Source organism: Gossypium hirsutum, chromosome D01 (genome assembly GCF_007990345.1).
Source record: "Gossypium hirsutum isolate 1008001.06 chromosome D01, Gossypium_hirsutum_v2.1, whole genome shotgun sequence".
Taxonomy (NCBI): Eukaryota; Viridiplantae; Streptophyta; class Magnoliopsida; order Malvales; family Malvaceae; genus Gossypium; species Gossypium hirsutum.
In genome coordinates, this window is record NC_053437.1 from 3852495 (window position 1) to 3878113 (window position 25619).

At 32.8% G+C, this 25619-nt stretch overlaps 1 non-coding gene and 2 pseudogenes across 10 annotated transcripts; 1 reads left to right on the plus strand and 2 right to left on the minus strand.

Moving 5' to 3' along the window:
- Nucleotides 1-1449: 1449 nt before the first annotated feature.
- LOC107936929 (rust resistance kinase Lr10-like) lies at nt 1450-24883 on the minus strand (annotated as a pseudogene).
- Nucleotides 17472-22193, plus strand: LOC107936915 (uncharacterized). Of its 10 annotated transcripts, none has more exons than XR_005909184.1 (12): nt 17509-17735; nt 17836-17967; nt 18036-18095; nt 18743-18842; nt 18950-19076; nt 19534-19593; nt 19691-19758; nt 20056-20106; nt 20816-20928; nt 21005-21159; nt 21531-21603; nt 21848-22193. It is a non-coding gene; the product is annotated as an uncharacterized protein (transcript). The 10 variants fall into 10 exon arrangements; XR_005909182.1 differs by having other exon boundaries at nt 21016-21159; XR_005909180.1 differs by having other exon boundaries at nt 20828-20928.
- Nucleotides 22607-23678, minus strand: LOC121203160 (rust resistance kinase Lr10-like; annotated as a pseudogene).
- Nucleotides 24884-25619: the final 736 nt, after the last annotated feature.

A 25619-nucleotide genomic window follows, 5' to 3' on the forward strand; every position in this document is an offset into this window, starting at 1 on the left:
GGACAGTATAAATTTTGACCCCTAATCTTGATAGTTAAGTGCACTTCAGTACATACTTGCTTTGGTCTATTTTGACACTTGAATTTGAATATTAGGCATATTTTAATTTCTGAACTTAAAAATTATGAAAGTTTTATGATGCGACTCTATAAGATTCTGTTACAATCATCTCTTGAAAATTAAAAAACTTTTTATATAAAATTTTAGAGCATGACGTGGTACAATCTCTAAGTGCCATGTCCATTATTTTAATAATCGGATTGGTGGTTGAATCAATCAAACTATTAGTTTTCGGTTCAACCAATTTGATCAGTTTGATTGTCGGACCAACAATAATTAAATAAATCATTAAACATTCATAAAAAATCTAAAAAAATAAAAGAAAATTTTGTTAAATCGATTAATCATGGTCAACAACCGGGGGTTTTCTCAATTTTTGATTTTTACCAATTTCAAGCAATTTCTTATTAAATTGATTCAACGTCTTTGTTCAAACCACTATACCAATTGATTCTTGATCCAATCGGTTTGATCATTATCCCATGTGAGATATTAAAATAAAAATAATTACCCTTTTTCAAATCACTTGCAAAAAAACTCTAAAAATTCGGGATAAAACACAAAAAAATTTAAGATCCAAAAGGAAATAAATGCATTAGAAACGTTATTTGTACGGGTAGTAATGTAGCCAATTAGTCTAGATAGGTTCTAAATCAATTGGTTTGATTCAGTGTAAAGACTAAATTATAGTAAACTTTATTTGTTTGATTAATAAAATTTATTTAAAAAGAACCAAATGAAAGCCACTATACAACTTTATAAAGTCGACAACACATCCAACATTCAAAGCACAAAGAAACTAGATATGTCAACAATAAAACAATAATGCCAACATTCTCAAACATGGCAACAAAAATGTTCTAAAAAAAAGGAAATAGGACATCCCACCTAGAGTGTTGAAATACTTGGACTCAATCAATATAACAACAAAAAAGGAAACAAGACATCCAACATTCTCATCACAATGTATTCTCCTCTAACTCACTAGCAACCCCTGCAATGCGATAACACAATTAGAGGCTATGTGATAGCAACTCTTATAAATATTCAAAAATTTAACTTTCAGACACATCTTGTCTTAATATAAGGTAAAGGATTGATTCAAACATGAATATTTTAACCAATACATCTCAACTCAATTCAATTGAACAAAACTAAATCGACACGAAAATTTACTTATGTAGTGTACTTTTAATTTATATATGATTTCAATTATGGTTTAAATTTAAATATTTAGTATTGAATAAATAATCAAATTGATGAAATTTTATATTATGAACAATAACTTAAAACATAGGTAAAAGTTTTTATTTTTTTTACTTAATAATATTATTAGCAATCGGACATTATTAACAATAAAATACTTATATATATATAAAAGGAAAAATAATTCAAAGCCAAAAGGTGAGATAATGAAGTAAAATGTTTCTAACCTTATGCAGTATTTGAACTTGTTATAATAACAGTATCCAATGATGTACTTGACTCATCATAAGAGTTTTTACAGCTATCAACCTTCATTGATGTTTCAAGAGGAAGTTGATGGAATGGCTTACGAGGCATTTCAAGGAGTTCAACATCAGATTCAAGCATCTTCAAGACTTGATTCATTGAAGGACGATCAGAAGGAAGTAATTGTATACACCAAAAGGCTATTATTATCATCTTCCTCACCATTGCTTTTTCATCGTCAGAAACATCTCCCAACTCCAAGTCCTCTCCTTGATCCAATCGGTCATAAATCCAAGATGGAAAATATATTTGACTAGTGTGGTCAGCAAATGCAGTCACATTCTTTCTCCTTCCAACCATTTCCATCAGTAACATTCCAAAACTATAAACATCAACTTTGTATGAGATGCCTCCAAGATTTTTGTAAACCAATTCAGGAGCAATATATCCTATCGTTCCCCGTGGCGCAGTGAGAGAGACAATGCTACCATCTACTAAATACAATTTAGTAAGACCAAAATCGGAAACTTTTGGATTAAAATTCTCATCAAGAAGAATATTGTGTGGCTTGATGTCAAAATGTAGGATTTGCATGTCACATCCTTGATGCAAGTAGTGAATTCCTTGAGCCACCCCAAGCACAATATCAAACATTTTTTTCCAGCCGAAAGTGTTATTATTTTCTTCTGTAAATATGATTTTATCTAAAGATCCATTAGACATGAAGTCATATACCAGAGCTTGCTTTGATCCCTCCACACAAAATCCAATAAGTTTTGCCACATTAGCATGATGAATTATCCCAATAGAAGCAACTTCATTTATGAAATCTTAGCAATTACCTTTTGACTTACCCAACAATTTTATTGCCACGTGATGCCCACTACGAAGCTTTCCTTTAAACACTGAGCCATAACCTCCTTCACCTAATTTATCTTTAAAATTTTTGGTCATTTTTTTAATTTCTTTAAAAGAATACCTTATTGGCACCAGATTATTTTGACTTTGAAGGAACTCTTCGATCATATCATCCATAGATAAATGTCTTCTTCTCCATTAGTACGTAACAAGAGAAAGCAAACAAATTATCCCAGGAAACGACCTCAAAAAGATAACTCCACCTTTAAAGAAATACAATGTAACACGTTGAAATCAAACAAATAATATATAACTTACATTCTCAGAAAAAAGTAAATACTGTGATAGTTTTATGTTAACTAGTATTTGAGACTAGTCTATGGACTAATCGAGAGTAGTCTGAATTATATGTTATGTTTTGGTCATTAGCAGGTATATCTCAACAAATTAAAATTCAGAATTTCAAACACAAAAGGAGTAAATCATGCAAAGTGGATACCAATTATTCTAACCTCACACATTCCAATAGATTTGACAGGGTCATGACATTCACCCAAATTAACACCTTCGTAACCCCATCCACTTAGCAAATTCTAAAGAAAGAACATGATTCTTAACCATGAAGGATACTCAACTGTTGTCTCTATTCATGCCAAATAAACTTGAAGAAGGACAAATTAAAAATATAATAACCTTCAAATTTCATAAATGAAACAAAATCTAGAACCACCAAAAGATGCAAGAGAACCCCCAAAAAACAGGTTTGATAAATTCAAGAGCTAACTTTGTTGAAGTTTTAGCAATATGAATATCCACCAAACTTATAACCTGTGAAAGTTCTAAACAAAAGCATTATGAAAACAAACTTAAGTAAAACTCTAATATCTTTCTTAACTTGACAAAAAAATTTCTTTTATATAGAAGAAGATTGTATTCTGCATTCAAACTCCTTAAAGAGTGCCATAGGTTTCTTAGTTTTGCAGTGAAATCAAATATAAACTTGTTAATATGATAGGCTCCTTATTCTTTTTTTTCCCCCAGAATATAGCTAATATTTTTTCTCAACTAGTGCTAGAATTTGTATCTGTGCAAATGCAAATGTGCAAATCTAAAATTAAATATACCTGTTATTGCCAAACAGAGAATATTTCCTGTAAAAAAAACCACGAATAAAAACGAAATATAATTATTTCAAGAGAGCAACGAAATAGCAAAATCAAAGCACTGCTAATGAATTTTGGGAAGCATACTGCTTGGTCGAGACATTGAATCGTAGCCATGGAAAAGGAAATGTACAAAGCTGTCCATATAGTTTCTGAAGGCATATGTCAAGCTTGACATTCTGAATTATATATTCAACAAATCAAAGTAAAATTAATAAAGGGGTGTAAAGGAAAATTCCAAATTTGTGTAAAAAAAGCAATGGAAGGTAATTTAAAACATTATATTCTGTTTTGTGGTATATGCTCAAAAAAATTATAACAATTCTTTACATTTTTTTTGTTTGCAAAAAGTATGCAACATGTATTACAGTATAAGAGCTTTTAGGTAACTAAAACTATTTAATATAATGAAAGGTGAGATAAAATTAATTAATCCAAAAAGTATATATTATAGCATTAAAAGAGTTTTTGCAAAAAAAAAATTAAACTCATCCACAATGGTGGAATAGTTACGTACTACCAACTAAGTTGAAAATTCATCAAAACTTAAAAATGAAAATAAAAAGAGAGCCATTATATTTTAAGAAAGTTTGCAGAACATTGTGGCTGTAAAAACATAATCAAATATAATTGTCCAAAAAGAAGACAAAACAGCAGAGGTAGATACTAAATTAGAAATGCTTTTAGTTCATTTGATTGTTAGATGTTGATCAATTTTAGATGCAAAATCATAATACTTTATTAGCATCATAAAATTTAATTGCAAAAAAAGTAACATAAAATAAAACAAAACAAAAAGTAGTAGTTGTAACTAAAAATTCCAGTATGATGCACACTCAAAATGCGAACTTAAATTATTAAATAAACTTACATATCTTTCAACAAAACATTGTTTTTATAGTCGAAGCAACTCTGGTAATCGCATTTATCCCATTCGACCCAAAAACCCTCTAATAGTTTTTTGTAGATATCCAGCGTAGACATGCCTGTTATATTATCAACCATAATTGGAACCTCCACTTCGATGGTGCAAGCTTGATTGATATAAGATGGCTGGGTGTTTCCATTTAAAAAATAGAAATGGGAAGTTGAAAGGGAAGAGGAGGTATTGGATTTGATGGTACAACGAGAAGCCTCAATATAATTATGTGATGATTTTATAGGTGTCGTGCAATTCATAACATAAATAATGCTACCCTCTAACCTTCTATTGTTGTAATGACTATAATAATAATAATTATTAGAAGAAAGGTAAAAATTTGATAGCTCATAATCATAATAATCTACAGAAGTAAGAGAAAGGGAGTTGCAATCATCCATGTCCAAGCTCGCATTGACCATTTGTATTGTATAATTTTCGTAAAAGATTTGTTGGACAGAGAATTTCCCTCCTCTCCCAACCAAAGTGGTGCGATTATTGTTCTCACACTCAAATTCAAAGCCATAATGACCACAGTGGGGAGGTTGGTTTTTTAATCGGAATGGAAAACTTGTTGGGTATGGGTCCCATTATGTGGGAAACCCATATTTTCTGCCACAATGTTTTGCCTTCTTTTTTGGTTTTGTCAAAAGCCAATTTTTTTGGCCTTTTAACGTGGGAGTTGGCAGAAATTTTAGTAGAGCTAAAACAAAAAAAAAATCTCAAATTAAAACGGAGAGAAAGAGAGAAGAAAATTTCAGTTTTTCAAGTTTGGTGCAGCAGTGATCAACTCTTCGATCGAAGGTTCATCCGTGGTTCAATTGAGCTAATTTTTGGACAGCAGCTAGGCGATAAGGTTTTCTTGACTTTGTACGGTCGGATTTTTCATCCGAGTCTTGTAGCGTCGGAAATACCCATTTTTCAGCAGCTACATTTTTGGTGATGTTCTCTCATTTTTCTCTCTTTTGCTAAAGATTACATATTGTTAGCCTTGTCGGAGTTGAATGCTTGTTGTAGGCTTGATATTGTGATCTTGTAGTCGAACATTTGATGATAGTAGAGCTCTTTATCGGACTCTAAAGTCCCGTGGTTTTTACCCTTGATTTAAAGGGGTTTTCCACGTAAAAATATCGGTGTCTCTATTTATTTTTGTTGTGGTTCCATTAGTTGATTTGTGGTTGATTAAGGTTGCTAGAGAACATATCTTGGGCTATTGTGCTTGCCATAATTTTTGACAGGAGTTATAAGGAGAGAAAGAACACCGGTTGTGCTTTCGCTTTGTTTCGGTTGTTCGGTTTCTTCCCAACAAACTGGTACCAGTGCTTGGTTATTGTGTCAGATAATTATGGAAATTAATACGAGCAAGATGATTATGTTGAATGGCACAAATTATCAACTTTGGCGGAATAAAATGAAGGACTTGTTGTTTGTGAAGGCTTTGCATCTTCTGGTCTTTACTACTCAAAACCTGATTCGAAAAGTGATGAAGAATGGGAATTTGAGCATCAACAAGTGTGTGGCTTTATTCGGCAATTTGTTGAAGAAAATGTTTACAACCACATTGATCAGGAGACACATGCTCGAACATTGTGGGAGAAGCTTGAAAGCTTGTATGCTTCGAGGTCGGGCAATAACAAGTTATTTTTGCTGAAGAAAATGATGGCGCTGAAATGTAAAGAAGGAATGTCTATAGCTGACCATGTTAGTGAATTTCAGAGTGTGATGAATCAGTTGCTTGGTATGGGTGTCAAATTTGATGACGAGATTTTAGGACTTTGGTTGCTTGCTACTCTACCAGACTCTTGGGAGACCTTTCGAGTCTCACTCATTAATTCTGCCCCACAGGGTATTATTACTTTGGATTTGGCTAAGAGTGGTGTGTTGAATGAAGAGGTTAGAAGAAGATCTCAGGGCTCTACATCACAGTCTGAGGTGTTGGTTATCGAGAACAGGGGGAGAAATAGAGACAAAGATGGAAATGGTAGAGATAAAAGCCGAAGCAAGTCAAGATCGAGATACAAGAATCTTGAGTGTCATCATTGTGGTAAGAAAGGTCATATCAAGAAATATTGTTTCAAGTGGAAGAAAGAGAACAAAGGTGGTGGTGATAAACACGATCGGAATGACGATGAAAAATTCGAGCGTGTTGCTACTGTTACTCGTGAAGATCTGTTAGTTATTTGTGATGAGGATTTGGTCAACCTAGCATACGACAAGACTAGTTGGGTGATTGATACTGGTGCATCACTTCATGTCACGTCGAGGAAGGAATTCTTCACATCTTATACTCCTGGTGATTTTGGGGTATTGAAGATGGGTAATGATGGTTTCGTTTCGGTTATTGGTATGGGAGATGTTAGCTTGGTAAGTAACAATGGAACAAAGTTAACTCTCAAGGATGTCAGACATGCACCGGATGTCCGTTTGAATTTGATTTCTGCAGGAAAACTTGATGATGAGGGATTCTGTAACACCTTCAGTGAAGGGAAGTGGAAGCTGACTAAAGGCTCCTTGGTTATGGCTCGAGGAAAGAAGAGCTCAAATTTGTACTTGATGCAAGCTTTGACTTCTCGAGAGACGGTGAATGTGACACTGAATGACAACTCAACTGAGTTGTGGCATAAACGACTCAGTCACATGAGTGAGAAGGGGCTTAGCTATTTAGCGAAGAAGAATCAACTTTCGGGTTTAAAGAATGCTACACTGAAGAATTGTGCTCATTGTCTAGCAGGAAAGCAGAAAAGAGTTTCATTTAGAAGCCATCCTCCTCATAGGAAATCAGAGTTGCTAGAGTTGGTCCATTCAGATGTTTGTGGTCCGATAAAAGTAAGATCACATGGTGGTGCACTTTACTTTGTGACTTTCATTGATGATTGTTCAAGAAAGCTATGGGTTTACACTTTGAAGTCTAAAAATCAAGTCTTTGAGGTGTTTAAACAGTTTCAAGCATCAGTTGAAAGGGAAACTGGGAAGAAGTTGAAGTGCATTCGTACTGATAATGGTGGCGAGTACACAGGGTCATTTCATGAGTATTGTCTGCGACAGGGAATCAGACATCAGAGAACACCACCAAAGACTCCACAGTTAAATGGGTTAGCTGAAAGAATGAACCGAACATTGATTGAGAGAGTCAGATGTTTGTTGTCAGATGCAAAGTTACCAAGATCGTTTTGGGCTGAAGCTTTGAATACAGTGACACATGTGATAAATCTGTCTCCTAGTGTTCCTTTGAAAGGTGATGTGCCAGATAGAGTTTGGTTTGGTAAAGACGTGTCATATGATCACCTACATGTGTTCGGTTGTAAAGCATTTGTTCATGTTCCAAAGGATGAAAGATCCAAGTTGGATGCCAAGGCTTGACAATGCATTTTTATTGGTTATGGTCTAGATGGTGAGTTTGGTTATAGACTCTATGATCCAGTTCAGAAGAAACTCGTGAGAAGCAGAGATGTTGTCTTCATTGAGGATCAGACCATTGATGACATTGATACGACGGAGAAAGTGGAATCACAAGGTAGTGGTGACTTGATCGATGTGAATCCAGTTCCCCTAGACTCTTCACCAGATCCTATCCAGGATGATGTGCATGGTGATGTTAGTGGTGACCATCAGACTATAGGTGACTTTGATACTCCCATGGATGATGTTGTGAATGATCAACAACAAGCACCTATAGCTCCACCAGCAGTTCCACTTCGAAGGTCTTCCAGAGATCGACGATCTTCTGTCAGGTATTCTTCTGATGAATATGTTCTTTTGACTGACGGGGGAGAACCTGAATGTTATGAAGAGGCTATGGAGAGTGAATGCAAAGATCAGTGGGTTGAAGCGATGAAAGACGAACTTTAATCCTTGCATGAGAACCATACTTTTGAATTGGTGAAACTGCCTAAGGGCAAAAGAGCTTTGAATAATCGGTGGGTTTACAGGTTGAAGCAAGAAGAGAAGTCTTCATCTCCACGATACAAAGCTAGATTGGTCGTCAAGGGTTATACTCAGAAAAAGGGGGTTGATTTTGAAGAAATATTTTCTCCGGTTGTGAAGATGTCCTCTATCAGAACAAGTGGATGTGAAAACTGCTTTTCTTCATGGTGACTTGGAAGAAGAGCTTTACATGGAGCAGCCAGAGGGTTTTGTTGCACAAGGGAAAGAGGACTATGTGTGCAGATTGAAGAAGAGCTTGTATGGTTTGAAGCAAGCTCCAAGGCAATGGTACAAGAAGTTTGAGTCTATTATGGGGGAGCAAGGCTACAAGAAGACTGCTTCTGATCATTGCGTGTTTGTTAAGATATTCTCTGGTGATGATTTTATTATTCTTTTGCTCTATGTTGATGATATGCTTATTGTTGGTCAGAATGCTTCTAGAATTGAGAAGTTGAAACAAGAGTTGAGTAAATCCTTTGCAATGAAGGATTTGGGGCCAGCAAAGCAAATTCTTGGCATAAGACTGACACGTGATAGAAAGGCCAAGAAATTATGGTTATCACAAGAGAGGTACATTGAGAAAGTACTTCAAAGGTTTAGTATGGACAAAGCTAAAGCGGTGAATACTCCCTTTGCTATGCACTTTAGATTGAGTGTTAAGCATAGTCCTTCCACAGAAAAGGAGAAGGAAGAGATGTAGAAAATTTCTTACTCTTCAGCCGTGGGTAATTTGATGTACGCAATGGTTTGCACGAGACCAGACTTGGCTTATGCCGTTGGTACAGTTAGTCAGTTTCTTTCTAATCCAGGCAGAGAGCATTAGAATGCAGTGAAGTGGATTATGAGATATCTTCGTGGCACTTCCAACATGAAACTTTGTTTCGGCAATGAGAAACCTGTTCTTGTTGGGTATACAGATTCAGACATGGCCGGAGACATTGACTCGAGGAGACCTACTTCAGGTTACTTAATCACTTATGCAGGGGGAGCTGTGGCATGGCAATCGAGACTGCAAAAGTGTGTTGCATTGTCCACCACCGAATCAGAGTTCATTGCAGCAACCGAAGCGTGTAAGGAGATGCTTTGGATGAAGAAGTTTGTGCATGAGCTTGGTTTTACTCAGGAGAAGTATGTCCTGTACTGTGATAGCCAGAGTGCTATTCATCTTGGTAAGAACTCAACTTTTCATGCTAGATCTAAGCATATTGATGTGAGGTACCATTGGATACGAGATGTTCTTGAAGCTAAGCTGTTAGAGCTTGAGAAGATACACACTAATGATAATGGTGCTGATATGTTGACGAAGGCCTTACCAAGAGGAAAGTTTGAAGCATGTTGTTTGACCTCCGGCATGGAGGCATTCCCCACATAGTTGGAGGGGGAGATTTGTTGGGTATGGGTCCCACTATATGGGAAACCCATATTTTCTGCCACAATGTTTTGCCTTCTTTTTTGGTTTTTTCAAAAGCCAATTTTTTTGGCCTTTTAATGTGGGAGTTGGCAGAAATTTTAGTAGAGCTAAAACAAAAAAAAATCTCAAATTAAAACAGAGAGAAAGAGAAGAAAATTTCAGTTTTTCAAGTTTGGTGCAGCAGTGATCAACTCTTCGATCGAAGGTTCATCCGTGGTTCGATTGAGCTAATTTTTGGACAGCAGCTAGGCGATAAGGTGTTCTTGACTTTGTACGGTTGGATTTTTCATCCGAGTCTTGTAGCGTAGAAAATACCCATTTTTCAGCAGCTACATTTTTGGTGATGTTCTCTCTTTTGCTAAAGATTACATATTGTTAGCCTTGTCGGAGTTGAATGCTTGTTGTAGGCTTGATATTGTGATCTTGTAGTCGAACATTTGATGATAGTAGAGCTCTTTATCGGGCTCTAAAGTCCCGTGGTTTTTACCCTTGATTTAAAGGGGTTTTCCACGTAAAAATATCGGTGTCTCTATTTATTTTTGTTGTGGTTGCATTAGTTGATTTGTGGTTGATTAAGGTTGCTAGAGAACATATCTTGTGCTATTGTGCTTGCCATAATTTTTTACAGGAGTTATAAGGAGAGAAAGAACACCGGTTGTGCTTTCGCTTTGTTTCGGTTGTTCGGTTTCTTCCCAACAAAACTGATATTCAAATTCCCACAGAAAGTAAAAGCCATAATGAACACAGTGGGGAGGTTGGTTTTTTAATCGGAATGGAAAACTGATATTCAAATTCCCACAGAAAGTAGAGCCGCAGTCTTGGTTAATAAGATGCCTAGTAAAACAAACACCAGGAAATAGAATTACAAAAAAAGCAAAAGCGGGCATTAGTTTTGCTTTTAATTTTGGCATGCTAAAATTTTGGGTAAGGAAGAAGAACAATAACGGGGGTTAATGATTAAGTTTCTAACTAAATCAGGGAAATATGTAAGAAAACTTCAGTGGGAGAAGAAGCATTAATGGGGACACAAGACTTTGACTAGTCTTCAGCTTTATTTGGGATGAATATTTTATTTTCGATCAATTTTTTACACTTATTTTTTTATTTTTTTTCTGGGAAACACCTCAGTCAAAGCACATCTGATTTCAAGATGGTTATGTCACCAAGTTATTTCTCTAATGCATCTGTATTGTTTAAGAGTTTAATCTTTCCATTTTATGGTTGATTTGAATATTTACTTAAACTTAGAAAGGAAGGTTGAAAGTTATTTCAGTAATGTATTTAAGAGTTTAATTGAATTAATGTCATCTGTTTCAATTTAATTGTGAAATTATAAAAAAAAATTGTAATTTGTACAAAATAACAAATGTTATTTTGAGAGTATTTCGGAACAAAGTTAGAAATATTTATAGGACCATGATATTTATATAAAGTAGACGTATAAATAAAGTGTTTTTAAATTTGAGGTAGTTTTCATCACCCAAAACAAAATTTAAAAAAGTAAAATAGGTTAAATGCTCAATCTATATTAGATATTGCGATTATTTAAGTTCATTTTTTTATCAAATTAATATTTCAATACAACTTCATTTTTAGATATGGTAATCATTTAACCTTTTTTTTTACTAAATTAATATTTAGATACTACTTTGTATTAGTTTATCAAATTAAACTAAGAATGTTACCAAATATATTTTACCAAATTAATATTTAGATATACTACTTTATATTACTTTATATTAGTTTATTAAAGGGCCTATTACGGGGATCATATCCCCTTTGGGGTGCCTTGGAAAGTTTCCAACAACATTTGCTTGTTTTGTCGGACCCTCGTGTAAAATGGGACATGAGTTCGTTGGGTGGTCTGACATGACACACATTCCACATAACCGTGCTGGGCTTGTTTTATCTGTAAGTAAATTTTGAACAACGCTAGTAAGCTTATCACATAATCGTGCTGGGCTTGTTTTATCTATAAGCAAATTTTGAGCAACGTTAGTAAGCTTATCAATTTTGTCTTCTAGAGATAGAGTACACTTAACCTATGATCCCGTCTCGTGAGTTCTATAGCCAGTCGGAATTGTTGAGTATTTGTAGCCATGGTTGAAATCAACTCACTCACTTTCTGGGGCATCATATTAACAAGTGCCCCTCCACTAGCAGCATCTATCATTTTCATTTCCATTAGGAGTAATCCCTAATAGAAATATTACAAGAGTGAATGTTCAATCAGTCCATATTGTGGGCAACTTGCACACAAATTTTTATATCGCTCCCAGTAATAATAGAGCGATTCAGTCTCCTTTTACCGAATTCTTATGATGTCTCTCCTTAATTCAACTACTCCAGCTGCTGGAAAGAACCTTTCAAGATATAAACGAGACATGTCAAATCATGTATTGACAAACCTTGGAGGTAAATAAAATAGTCATTCTCTAGCAGAATCGGCTAAAGAGAAAGGAAAAACACAAAGTTTAATTTGATCATTGATTACTCCCTAAGGTTTCATGCTTGTGCAAACCATACGAAATTCCTTGAGATGGGTATGTGGATTTTCATTTGTAATCCACAGAAGGTAAGCAATAGATAAATCAAGTCTGATTTTAACTCGAACGGTGTTCCTCCCACCGTATAAGTTATAGATGGGGGAGGTTGTTCATCTGGGGCTGCTACGAGTTGGCATATAGTTTGCTTTACCATATCGTCTGGTTCGTCAAATGAGAGAATGTCCTCAATGTAAAATCCTATTTCAAACTGGGGTTATGGTCGTTTATTGCATCGAGTGGCTTCTCTTCGCAGTTTTTGAGCCAAATTCTTTATTTCTGGTTCAAATTCTAGAGACCCCGATTCTGACACGGTCATAAGGAAAACAAACGAAAATTTAAAAAAAATTTAATCCCCGACAACGGCGCTAAAATTTGATGGGTGTCGAAACCACTAAATAAATTAATTCCTACAATAAAATAACTCTAAACAGTAGTAAAGAGTAGTAAGGTCGATTCCACAGGGATTGGTGATTATGATCAACTTTTGTGTTTTTCTTATAAACAGAATTTATGTCGCGGCGATAATCGTGGCAATAGACATGTCCACGACTCCAAACGACCTACTAAAAAAAAGAAATTAGGGGGGTTTCGAAATGTTTAGAAATTAAATAATTGAGATAGCATAAATAAACAATTAAATAAATTAGAAATTAAATTAAATTAGAAAATTAAATTCGAATTTTGTAAACAGAAATAATAAGCCTTAGCCTTCGAGTCGGTGAATTTCGATTTCTGAACTGATCCTCGAAAATTAGTTTTCTCCTCCAAACAAAAAGCTAGTTATAGCAGCTAGAACGTCCTAACTCTCAATTCTTTCTCTAGTAGTTGATTTCGGTACTACCTACAAACCAACCCTTATTGATTATCTAATCAGAATACACGCGTTCGCAATTCAAGATTCCGATAGCCTTATGTTCTGAAGAACCCAACTCGAATTAACGGCCTCAACCATGCTTGACGTTTAAATTTAATCACTATCTCCCTTGATTTGTTCGCGAAAGTCTCAATACAGCACGGCTGACTCGTCTCTCCAATTGTCCGCCAAAACAACTCCAACCCAACACGCTTTTTTAATTGAAATCAAGTTAACTTTAAGGAATGAATTTGTCAATCCCGATATTTTGGAGAGATGGTGAATACCGATTTGAAGAATTTTTAGTGCGGATACATTTCTTACGATTCCTAACTGGAAAGAATACCGGCCTAAAGCTAATTTAAAATTAGTGAAGCCTGAAATTAATCAAACTTTGGTTGGTTATAGAAGTGGATTTGAATGGAAATGGTGGTTGGTGAAAGGGAAAGGGCCTGGGAAACAATTAAGCTAAAACATTGAAATGGAAACAAACTCTTACACGCAAAGTAAGAAAGAAAATAAAATGATTTTTTTTTTCTATTCACTTGCCAAGCAAATCAAGGTGTATTTTTTCAAGTTCACCATGGCACCTATTTATACATAAATAATATGCTAAAATTAGGCTAGTCTCACCTACCCACTAATTACATGAAATAAATATCAGATTTTTTTTTCTAATTTTTCCTTTTACAAAGTCAAAAATCTTATCAGTCCCTAAATATCTCCAAATTTTTAATTCGACTCCTCTTCAATTGCTTATCATTCAATTTAATCATTTTCTGCTTGTTTTCGAATTAAAGCATCCGAATTTCATTCTTGACAATATTTAAACATAAAATTCACTAATTAGCAAAAATTATTCAAAAGCAAATTGATTTGAGTACGTAAAATATGCAAAATAAATATACTATCATTATAATAATTTTATATTCAAATGGTTTAATCTAACTAATTATTTTGAATTTCATTGTCATGAAAATATACAATTTATTATGATTAATTTTAAAATTATTATTTGGAACATTGTAAGTAAGATTAAGAAGATCACATGTCCATTTATTTATTTATAAATTTTTAAATATAATTTAAAGACCACTTGTTATTATTTAACTTTTGCTTGTGGAATTTTTATTTCTATCAAATAATAATCCTTAAAATCATTATCTAAAAAGGAAAAAATATTAATATTTAAAAGGAACAAATCAATGAAACTTCCTTCTTTTTTTTTTTTTTGAAAAAAAGTCAATGCAAGTATTAAGTCTTCTTTGAAACACAAAAAAAACATTTAAGTCGCTAAGAGCGACAACAACCTTTAATTAAACAAATATAATGATAAGAATATATATAATATAATATTTGTCTAGTTTTCTTTTGGACGTACAATACTTGTCTACTTAATTTACTTATTTGATTATTTTATTTATAAAGTAATAAAAATGTTAATATTTTTATTTCAAATGAAACATTATAATGTCAAAACATTTTATAAAAATACTTTTTATTGTTGTGTCCTGTCATACTCGTATCCTTATTTTAAAAAATTATCATATCACTATGTTCGTATCATGTCGTACTCGTATTACATGTCTTTGTCCGTGTTTCATAAATAGTTTTTAAATTTTATTTTAAAATAATTATATATATCTTCATTTATTTTGCGTGAGTTTAAAATAATAAAATTTAAATATAGATATAAGTTCTATTAATTTGTATAAAAAACCATTTAATTAAATTTAGATTCAAATCTAAAGTCTAAATTTAAATTTTAATTATCACAACAATCAACTTAAATTAATTCAAAAGCTCAATTTCAAAATCAAAGGTCTACAAAAGTTGAATCATTATATGTGTGCTTCGGGTAATTACTTATTTCGCCTAAATTGAAGCCCCCTTTTTTTAGGAATTTCGGGTCTCTTTAGTTACTTTTTGAATCATTAGATATTGTAATTATTTAAATTTTTTTTATCAAAAGGAAAATTCTTTTTTTTTAGAATAAAACTTCATTAATAAAAAAGATCATGAGAGAACCCAAGAGGAAGTTGATGTTTACTTGACTCACTACACCAAAACAGGTTTTTAGGGGCATTTTTAGTGGCGTTTGGACAAAAAACGCCGTTAAAAATCGAGCATTAGCGGCGCTTTACATAAAATGCCGCTAGAGATTGAGCATTAGCGGCGCTTCCAGGAAAGCGCCGCTAAAAATGAGCATTAGCGGCATTTCTTAGAAAAACGCCGCAAAAAACCTAAGCCCAAAGGCATCATATTTTGACATTTCGGGGCATTAGCGGCATTTTTGAAAAAGCGCCGCAAAAAGATAGAAAAATATTTGTTAAAAATGGAAAAATTAAAATACTATTATTTAAAATAATGTTAAAATTTTAAAAGATACGATTGATTCTTAACAAATATAATTGTAAAAGATACGATAATATTAATTTTAAAATATTTAATTAATTATTATTATAATTTAGGGTTTAATATATATGGTTTAGGTTATATGATTAATTTAGGATTTAAGGCTAGTTTAGGAGTTACAGTTTTAAGGTTTATAGATTATGGAATTAGGGATTATGGAATAGGGATTCTGGTTTAAGGGTTGTGATTTAGGTGTCAGGGGTTAGGGGTTAGGGATTCGGGTTAGGGTTTAGATTAATTAGTATTTTTTAATTTATATATTAAATAATATTTATGGGTTAGTAGTTAGGGGTTAAGGGTTTGGGGTTAGGGGTTAGAGGTTAAGAGTTAGTGATTTAAGGTTTAGAGATTCGGGGTCGGGTTAGGGTTTAAGGTTTAGATTAATTAGTATTTTTTTAATTTATATATTAATTAAGTTCTTATATAATTGTAAAAGAGGGGTTAGGGGTTTAGGATTTAAGGTTTATGATTTAGGGTTTAAGAGATAGGGGTTAGGGTTTAAGGCTTAGATTAATTGGTGTTTTTTAATTTATATATTAAATAATTTCTTATATAATTGTAAAAGAGATAATATTAATTTTAATTTATTAAAAGTATGATTATAGTTTAAATTATTTAAGAGATAATAGATCAATTTTATATATATTAAATGGTTTAGGATTTAAGGTTTACTTTAGATTTATTAAATGATAAAAATTTATACAATTAATTAATGTTTTTATATTTAAAAATATTTAATCTAAATTTAGATTAAATAGTTTAAACCATTTGATATATTTAAATATTAGATTTAAAAAAATTGATAAATAAATAAATTAATGTAACAAATTGATATGGATAGGTAACTATCTATTTTGGATAGGACCAAATTATAACAAATAAAAATAAAATACAAAAACTAAAATCATTCCACATCGAACATCTAGCAAAATAGTTATATTTTAGTTAAGAAGAAATATCTCTAATAAAATGAAGATTAGATCGAAAAAGAATAATATAAAATCATGATTAACGTCTCAATCTTTAATACAAATTTGATATGTGAGAGATTGATTGCTTACATTGGATAATTCTAACTTAATAATTAATTACAGTCATTTAATCATTTGTTTTCTTATTAAAATATATAATATTTATTTTGAGAGTACTTATTTTTTTATAAAAATCCAATTTATAAAAAATAGTAATAATCAATATTTTATAAAATCACTTAACTAATAATTTTTAGCAGACAAAATAAAAGATTTTTAGCAGAGCAAAACGACGCCATTTTGTTCAAAATAAAATTTTTTTTGCGGCGTTTTTATTAAAAACGCCGCAAAAGATAAGCAATAGCGGCCGCAAAAATCATTTTACTTTAAAAAAAGGCGCGTTTTATCCCCAAATTTCTCCACCTGAAATCTCCAAAAGGAGCTCCGCCACTAAAGCAGATAAGGTTTTTGGAATTCCTTTTGTGCTTGCTCTTTGTTAAAAAAGACTTTTGTTCTATTCGGTATTTGCAGGAAAAAAAAAGATAATGTGTTTGGTATTTTTGTTTCCGTTATAAATTTTTTAAGGAAAGGGAGATGAAGAAAAAGGGAGAAGAAAAATGCTGCAACTATGGGTAATTTATCCCTACTTTGCCCTACTTTTTAAACCATGGTATGAGATAGGCTGGTCTCCTAATATTTCCTTAACAGCTAAAAATAAGCATTAGCGGCGCTCTTTAAAAAAACGCCGCTAAAGATTAAGCATTAACGACGCTTTTAAAAAAGCGCTGCAAAAAACCTAAGTCCAATAATATCTTTTCTGAGTTTTTGGGCTTTAACAGTATTTTTAAAAAAGCGCCACGAATGTTCTATTTTTAGTGGCATTTTTTAATAAGCGCACTAATGCTAATATTTAATCTAAATATATAATTTTTTGCTTAAAGAAATTGGCGCTGATTTTTTCCCCAAATTTCCCCTAAAACCCAAAAACTAAAAAATCCCAAATTCGCGCTGATTTGTTCACAAAATCCCAAACGAAAAAATTTGGAGGAGCAGAACGAGGCGCTGCGATTCCTCCCTCTGCGATTCGATTGTTAGCTTCTCACTGTTCTCAGCTCGTTAAATCTAATGGAAAGCGATTGTTTCTCATCGACACTTTAGCTTTGGTAAATTACAATGATTCCTTCTTTTGTTTTAGAAACTGTATTTTTGTTTGATATTTGGAATCTTGAAAATATCTGAAGACATGGTGCATTATACTTATAGGTTAGAGGATTAGAGGCGGAAGGTCTGCCGTCGAAGCAAGCCGAGGCAATAACAGCAACCATGACTGAAGTTTTGAATGACAGCTTAGAAAATGTGTCTCTTTCAGTTGTTTCCAAGTTTGAGATGCAGAAAGTAAGCTCTTTTTTTTAATGCTTCCATACGTTGTATTCACTATGGAAACTTAATTTTTGTCTTGATAGAGTGAAATGACTCAAGAATCCAATCTGTCGAAGCTCAAATCAGAAGTTCAAAGCTCTCAGGTATTTACTTTTTTGTAAATGGACTTTGCGAACTTATCGATTTTAGTCTCCTTTTTATGTGTTTTCGACTTTTGGTATTAATGAAGTCCCTTCTAGTTGGGTTTGTTCTTATTAATGGAAGAAAGCTTAACATTTGGCCCATTGCAAATTGCTATAGAGACAGTGTTAACATGTCTAGGCCCTTCTTCACGCTGTAGTAAGTTGATTTGAGACTCCTAATCTTATTTTTAAACAATAACCGTTGATTGCTTGACTAGGGAAACAGTATTGAATGATTGGCTATGATCCAAGAAACCATCAATGGACTTCGATATTTACTTTTAGATTAGATGAAATTGCTTCAGTAGGTTGATTGATAGAGAGGGTTGTGCATACAGCTGATCAGAACTCAGGACTACTGCATTTTAGGGAAAGAGGAAAAATTACTAGCTCAGATTTTGAATATATATTACTGCATTTTAGGGAAGGATATATTCTTGTTTTCTGGTAGGACATGGCTTCATAACTCTGTTATGCTCTTGTTAAATATTATTTTGCCTTCATCTTGTGTTAGTACATGGTGGGTTCACTCTCAGTCTTTATAATTTGTTCCTTGTCTTTAGCCTTGCAACTGAGGATTGTACCTATTTGATTTTTGTACTTTTAAGGTCATAGTGCTGGTCTATTTAATCTGGGAAATACCTGCTACATGAATTCTACTGTACAATGCCTCCATTCTGTTCCAGAGTTGAAGTCTTCTTTAGTAAAGTAAGTGCCTTCTTTACCTAACAATGTATTATGAGAGAATATGGAACTGGATTTGTATGTTTTTTGTATGATGCAGATGTAACGTGCACTGCCTTAATTGTGATCAGATATTCACATTCAGGGAGAAACAATGATGTGGATCAGACTTCTCATATGTTGACCATTGCCACACGTGATATATTTGGTGAACTTGATAAAAGTGTATAGCCAGTTACACCTATGCAATTTTGGACGGTTTGTTCCCTTTTTCCTTGTCACTTTTATTTTGAATCCCTGTGTTCTCTTTGATCTCTGAAGCTATAGGATATCACTAGATGGAAGAAACGCATCTACTAGAATTTAGGTGAAATATTTTTATATTGCACGCAACATATTTGTAGGTGTACCCGATTTTATTTTGGTAATTTTATTCACATAAGGTAAAGTCCACGAAAACAGTATTATTGTGCCTTGTTTAACCATTTTTGCTAATTCTGTTGAATTCTCTTTCCTTATTGATCTAATCTTTTTACCATTTATTTCTAGAGCTTCATGCAAATATTTTTCTATTCTGTTGTCAACAGAATTGTTGCGTTGTATTTCGAAGTTCATTAAAGGAATTTCTCTTTTTTTCTGTTTTTTGTTGCTATATGGCACTTAGTTTGAAGGAAGGTATGGAGAAACTTATTGTTTATGTGTATCTTGGTTTCAGTTGTTGCGTAAAAAGTATCCTCAATTCGGCCAGTTGCATAATGGTGTCTTCATGCAGCAGGTTTTGTTCTTTTCTCGTTTTTTTAGTCAACTGTACCCAATACTCTTTTGTCTTAGATTTGTTTATATTCTGATATGTAATTTGGGGTCTTTTACAGGATGCTGAAGAGTGTTGGACACAACTTTTATACACCCTTTCTCAGTCTCTTCGATCAGCTGGTTCTAGGTAGGTTTCTTGTTCTTTGTCATTTAGATATTCTGAGTTATACTTACTGGCTAAATTTGAGCAAGTCCATGGTGCCCTTAACAACTAAAACTACTGAAACAGTTTGAAGCTGTTGCTTTTGGTTTATCAAACTTTTTCTTCAAAATTAGGGATCTCTTATTTGGAGCAGTGTTACCTTGCATAGTTCTTTTGCCACTGCAATGCTTCTCTAGCATATATCTTTCTAATTTAGCAGCAAACATCTCTTTTAGAAAAATAATTCTAATCTCTCGCTGTCTTTTTTTCTTCTTTCTACAGTGAAAATATAGATACTGTAAAGGACCTTTTTGGTATTGACCTTGCAAGCAGGTAGATATCTACAGATTTGATTGTCATTTTTTTCTTTTTAATAATGATGACATTACCTAGTTAGACAATTTATATATGCTGATGCCATTTTCTATAACTGTTGAAGAATTGTTGCTGCTATTCAAATTTTCAAATACCACTAGTGCCGTTCATGTAAGAAATACATGTAAAAGTATATCATCTTTATACTGAGAGAAAAGATAAAGAATTTCAAATTTCAACTAGTCTAAACAAGCATAACCAGAACATCCTTCCACTTATGCTTACATCGATATAGTTTGTGCAGTTTTTAAGTTCAAATCTGTATTCCTTTTTGTCCTAGCCACTGTTCCATGCAGTTTTCATTACAAATTAATGATTCATCCTTCTGTAGCTTCATTGGCTTCCAAATGAAGAATACTATTTCTAATCGTTAACGCATTTAGTGTTAACATGAGTTAATAATATTTCTGTATTTTGGGTGTTTGGTTGATGAGAAAATATAAGAAAATTTGGTAAAAGATTTTTGATGAGAAAAAAATTATAAATTTATAATTGTTAACTAGTAGATTGAGCTAGGTAATGGTGATGGTGCTAATTTTCCTGCAATCAAAGAGAAGTTTGGTCAGTACATGGTGAGTAGGTGCTCCACCTTTACAGCGCAAACATGTTTACAACATTGCTACATAGTTCACTTAAGTTTTTAATAAGAGCTTGATCTGAATTTCAGACCTTGCTTCAGGTGACGATGAGTGGGAATGGGCAAGTTCCATTACTGGCTATTTCAAGCTATTTGTTGAAACCATTAATGTCTTCTCTACTAACAAAAGTCCTACTGCAAATGTACATTTTTTTCTGAAATCTGTCATGTTTACATACTGTTGATTGAATTGTGCAAGAGCCCTAATACTTTTCTTAGTTCATTGGCAGGGAAGAGGAAAGCAAAGTTCTATAAATACTGGAGCAATGCAATTTAGCTTTGGCAGTATCATCTATATCTTACATCCCCCAACCGTTGAAGCTCACTGAATTGATATGCACACAAGATTGGCTGCAGATGCAATCAGATGATATGTATGTGCATTATCTTTGATTTTTTCACACAATATCAATTTTGGTTCATTATATATCACTAAAAAGATCTTCCTGCACAGGAGAATGGGTGCGTATTCTAGTATCTGTTGCAATACACTTTAGGGAGCAGTACTCGAATTACTTGTTCTTCATAAGCTTATTTCTTAAACAAAATAACTTATATTGTGTAGTAATTGATTGTGAGGTAGCTTTATAGGTATCTGAGTCTTTTTATACTAACTATTTATTGCAATTGGTTCCAAATATTTGGTGAATTCAATTATTAATTTGCACTGCTAGTTTCGTGGTGTCATATGCCTTTTGTGTTAGAATTTGAATTGTTCCCCCTAAACAATTTTCTCTATGTACAGGTTTGATTGTGGCACGTTTATGTTAAAATATATCGATTTCTATAGCAAAGGCTTAAGTCTTTGTTTTGAGCAGGTAAGTCCATGGAACAATTTTTTATTCTTGTAGTTCATGTTTTATTTTGATTTTTCTGTGATTAAACTCTAGTACTCAGGGCAGTAGTTGTTGGGATGTAAAATCTGTTGTCCATCTGCCTAAATATATGACAAAAGGCAGAAGTACATATTGGAGATACTCTCACATGCACATTCATTCGTTTGAAACCCAATATCTGGTTATTTGTCTTTGAACTGAGTTGGATTTTTCCATGCTTATGTAGGAACACATGCCCTATTTTCGTTTAAGGACTGCCAAGGAAATTCTGAAACTGAAAGCTGATTGATCGGATGTGTATGCCGGCTTTCATCAACTACTTTTGATGGCCTTACTAGGAATTGAAATGGTGTGCAAAGAGATTGCTTCTTCTGATCTGATTTTTCAATATAAATACTGGACAAAGTATGGATATTTCTAGTCAGTTGCATTTACTGCTATTAGTAAAATAGGATTCTCTTCTTAGGATCTTAGTTTCTTCACTTGTATTAGACTCAACAATGGCTTGCATTGCATTGCATTGGTGTTGATTTTACAATTTTTAATTTTTATTAATTATTTACGTTTTCTCACTTTTATTAATTTTTATTATTATTTAAGCTTCCTTTATTTGCCTTCTTTTATCATTTTCATAGAAAATTTAATTTAAATAATAATTTTTATTTATCCTTAAAAGTATATTTAAAGTTCAAATTTAAAAAATAAAACATAATATAATATTTATCATAAAAATAAATATTATTTGATTAAAATATTTTTTTTAAATGTTATGTTTTTTGCGGCGTTTTTGCGAGAAGCGTCGCTAAAGGTTTGTTCTTTAGTGGTGTTTGTGACGAAAGCGTCGCTAAAAGTAATAGATTTTTAGGGCGTTAATAATAAAAGCGCCGCTAAAGGTCATGGTCTTTAGCGGCACTTTTTACGACGCTTAAGACAACGCCGCTAAAAGTTTATTTTGCTGTAATGACTCATCATTAGAGTAACAATATTTCAACTTGTTATAGTAACAATATCCAATGATTTACTTGACTCATCATTAGAGTTCTCACAACTATGAACCTCCATTGATGTTTCAAGATTGGAAGTTGATGGAATGACTTAGGAGGCATCTCAAGGAGTTCAACATCAGATTCAAGCATTTTCAAAACTTTACTCATTGAAGGACGATCAGAAGGCAGTAATTGTATACACCAAAAAGTTGTTATTACCATTTTCTTTACCATTGCTTTTTCATCGTCAGAAACATCTCCCAACTCCAAGTCTTTTCCTTGATCTAATCGGTCATAAATCCAAGATGGAAAATATATTTGACTATTGTGGTCAGCAAATGCATTCACATTCTTTTTGGTCAGCAAATGCATTCACATTCTTTCTCCTTCCAACCATTTCCATTAGTAACATTCCACAACTATAAGCATCGGTTTTGTATGAGATGCCTCCAAGATTTTTGTAAACCAATTCAGGAGCAATATATCCTATCGTTCCTCGTGCCACAGTGAGAGAGACAATGCTATCATCTACTGAATACAATTTAGCAATACCAAAATCGAAAACTTTTGGATTAAAATTCTCATCAAGAAGAATATTGTGTGGCTTAATATCAAAATGTAGAATTTGCATGTCACATCCTTGATGTAAGTAGTGAATTCCTTGAGCCACCCCAAGCACAATATCAAACATTTTTTTCCAGCTCAAAGTTTTCTTATTTTCTTCTGTAAATATGATTTTATCTAAAGATCCATTAAACATGAAGTCATATACCAGACCTTGCTTTGATCCCTCCACACAAAATCTAATAAGTTTTGCCACGTTAGCATGATGAATTGTCCCAATAGAAGCAACTTCGTTTATGAAATCTTGGCCACTACCCTTTGACTTGCCCAACAATTTTATTGCCACATGATGCCCACTACGAAGTTTTCCTTTAAACACTGAGCCATAACCTCCTTCACCTAATTTATCTTTAAATTTTTAGTCATTTTTTTAACTTCTTTAAAAGAATACCTTATCGGCACTAGATTATTTTGGCTTTGAAGGAACTCTTCGATCGTATCATCCATGAATAAATGTCTTCTTCTCCATTTGTACGTAACAAGAGCGAACAAACAAATTATCCCAAGAAATGACCTTAAAAAGATAATTCCACCTTTAAAGAAATACAATGTAATACATCAGTACTTGTGAAATTAATCAAATAATATATAACTTACATTCTCGAAAAGGTATATAATGTGATAGTTTTATGTTGTTTTATAATTAACTACTACTTAAAAGAGGGGCATATTAATTTCACTACTTTATGGAATTAATTTAGAAATAACAGTGATGCCTTGTGTTTACCCTTCTATACCAAATGAAAAACTTTGAATGGCCATTGAGAACCCAAGAAAAATAATTCCGAATTATATGTTATGGTTTACATTCTAGCAGGTGCACCTCAACAAATTCAAACTTGGAACTGCACACACAAAGGAGTAAATCATTCAAATTGGATACCAATTATTCTAACCTCACCATGGTCCATCAAGGATACTCAACTTTTATATTCATGTCAAATATACTTGAAGAAGGACAAAGTACATATATAATAACCTTCAATCTTTTTAAATGAAACAAAGTCTATAATCACCAAAAGATGCAAGACAACCGAAAAAAAAAAAAAGAATGGATCGATTGAAGAGCTAAACTTTGCTGAATGTTTTAGCAATATGAATATTCACCAAACTTACAACCTGTGAAAGTTCTAAACGAGACCATTATGAACACAAACTTAACCAAAACTCCAACATCTTTCTTTACTTGACAAAAAAATATTCTTTCGTATAAGTAGAAGAAGATTGTTTTCGGCATTCAAACTCCTTAAAGAATGCTATAGATTTATCAGTTTTGCAGTGAAATTAAATATGAACTTGTATAGTACGCGATAGACTCCTTATTCTTTTTTTCCCCCAAGAATATTGCTAATATCTTTTCTTAACTAGTGCTAGAATTTGTATCTGAAAAAATGCAAATCTGCAAATCCAAAATTAACAATACCTGTTATTGCCAAACAGAGAATATAAGTTCCTGTAAAAAAACGAAATATCATTATTTCAAGAGAGCAGCGAAATAGTAAAATCAAAGCACTTCTAAATTCTAATGAATTTTGGGAAGCATACTTCTTGGTATAGAATCGTTGACATCGTAGTAGACATGGGGGCCATGGAAATGGAAATGTACAAAGCTGTCCATATAGTTTCTGAAGGCATATTTCAAGTTTGACAATCTAAATTATATATGCAACAAATCAAAGTAAAATTAATAAAGGGGTGTAAAGGAAAACTCTAAATTTGTGTAAAAAAATCAATGGTAATCTAAAACATTATATTCTATTTTGTGGTATATGCTCAAAAAAATTACAACAATTCTTTACATATTTTTGTTTGCAAAAAGTATGCAACATGTATTACAGTACAAGAGTTTTTAGGTAACAAAAATTATTTAATATAATGAAAGGTGAGACAAAATTTATTCAATTAATTAATCCAAATTAAAAAATATACATTATAGCATTAAAAGACTGCGAAAAAAATAAACTCATCCACAACGGTGGAATATTTACGTACTGCCAACTAAATTGCGAAAAAAAGTAACATAAAATAAAAGAAAAAATAAAGGTAGGTCATACAAAAAGAAAGGGAAAAAGATAATGGTTCATAATCATAAGTATCATAATAATAATATACAGAGCTAAGAGGAAGAGAGTTGCAATCATCCGTGTCCAAGCTCGCATCAACCATTCGTATTGTATAATTTTCGTAAAAGATTTATGGGACAGAGAATTTCTCTCCTCTCTCAACCAAAGTGGTGCGATTATGGTTCTCACACTCAAATTCAAAGCCATAATGACCACACTGGGAAGGTTAGTTTTTAAATCGGAATGAAAAACTGATATTCAAATTCCCACAAAAAGTAGAGCCACAATCTTGGTTAATAAGATGCCGAGCAAAGCAAGCACAGGG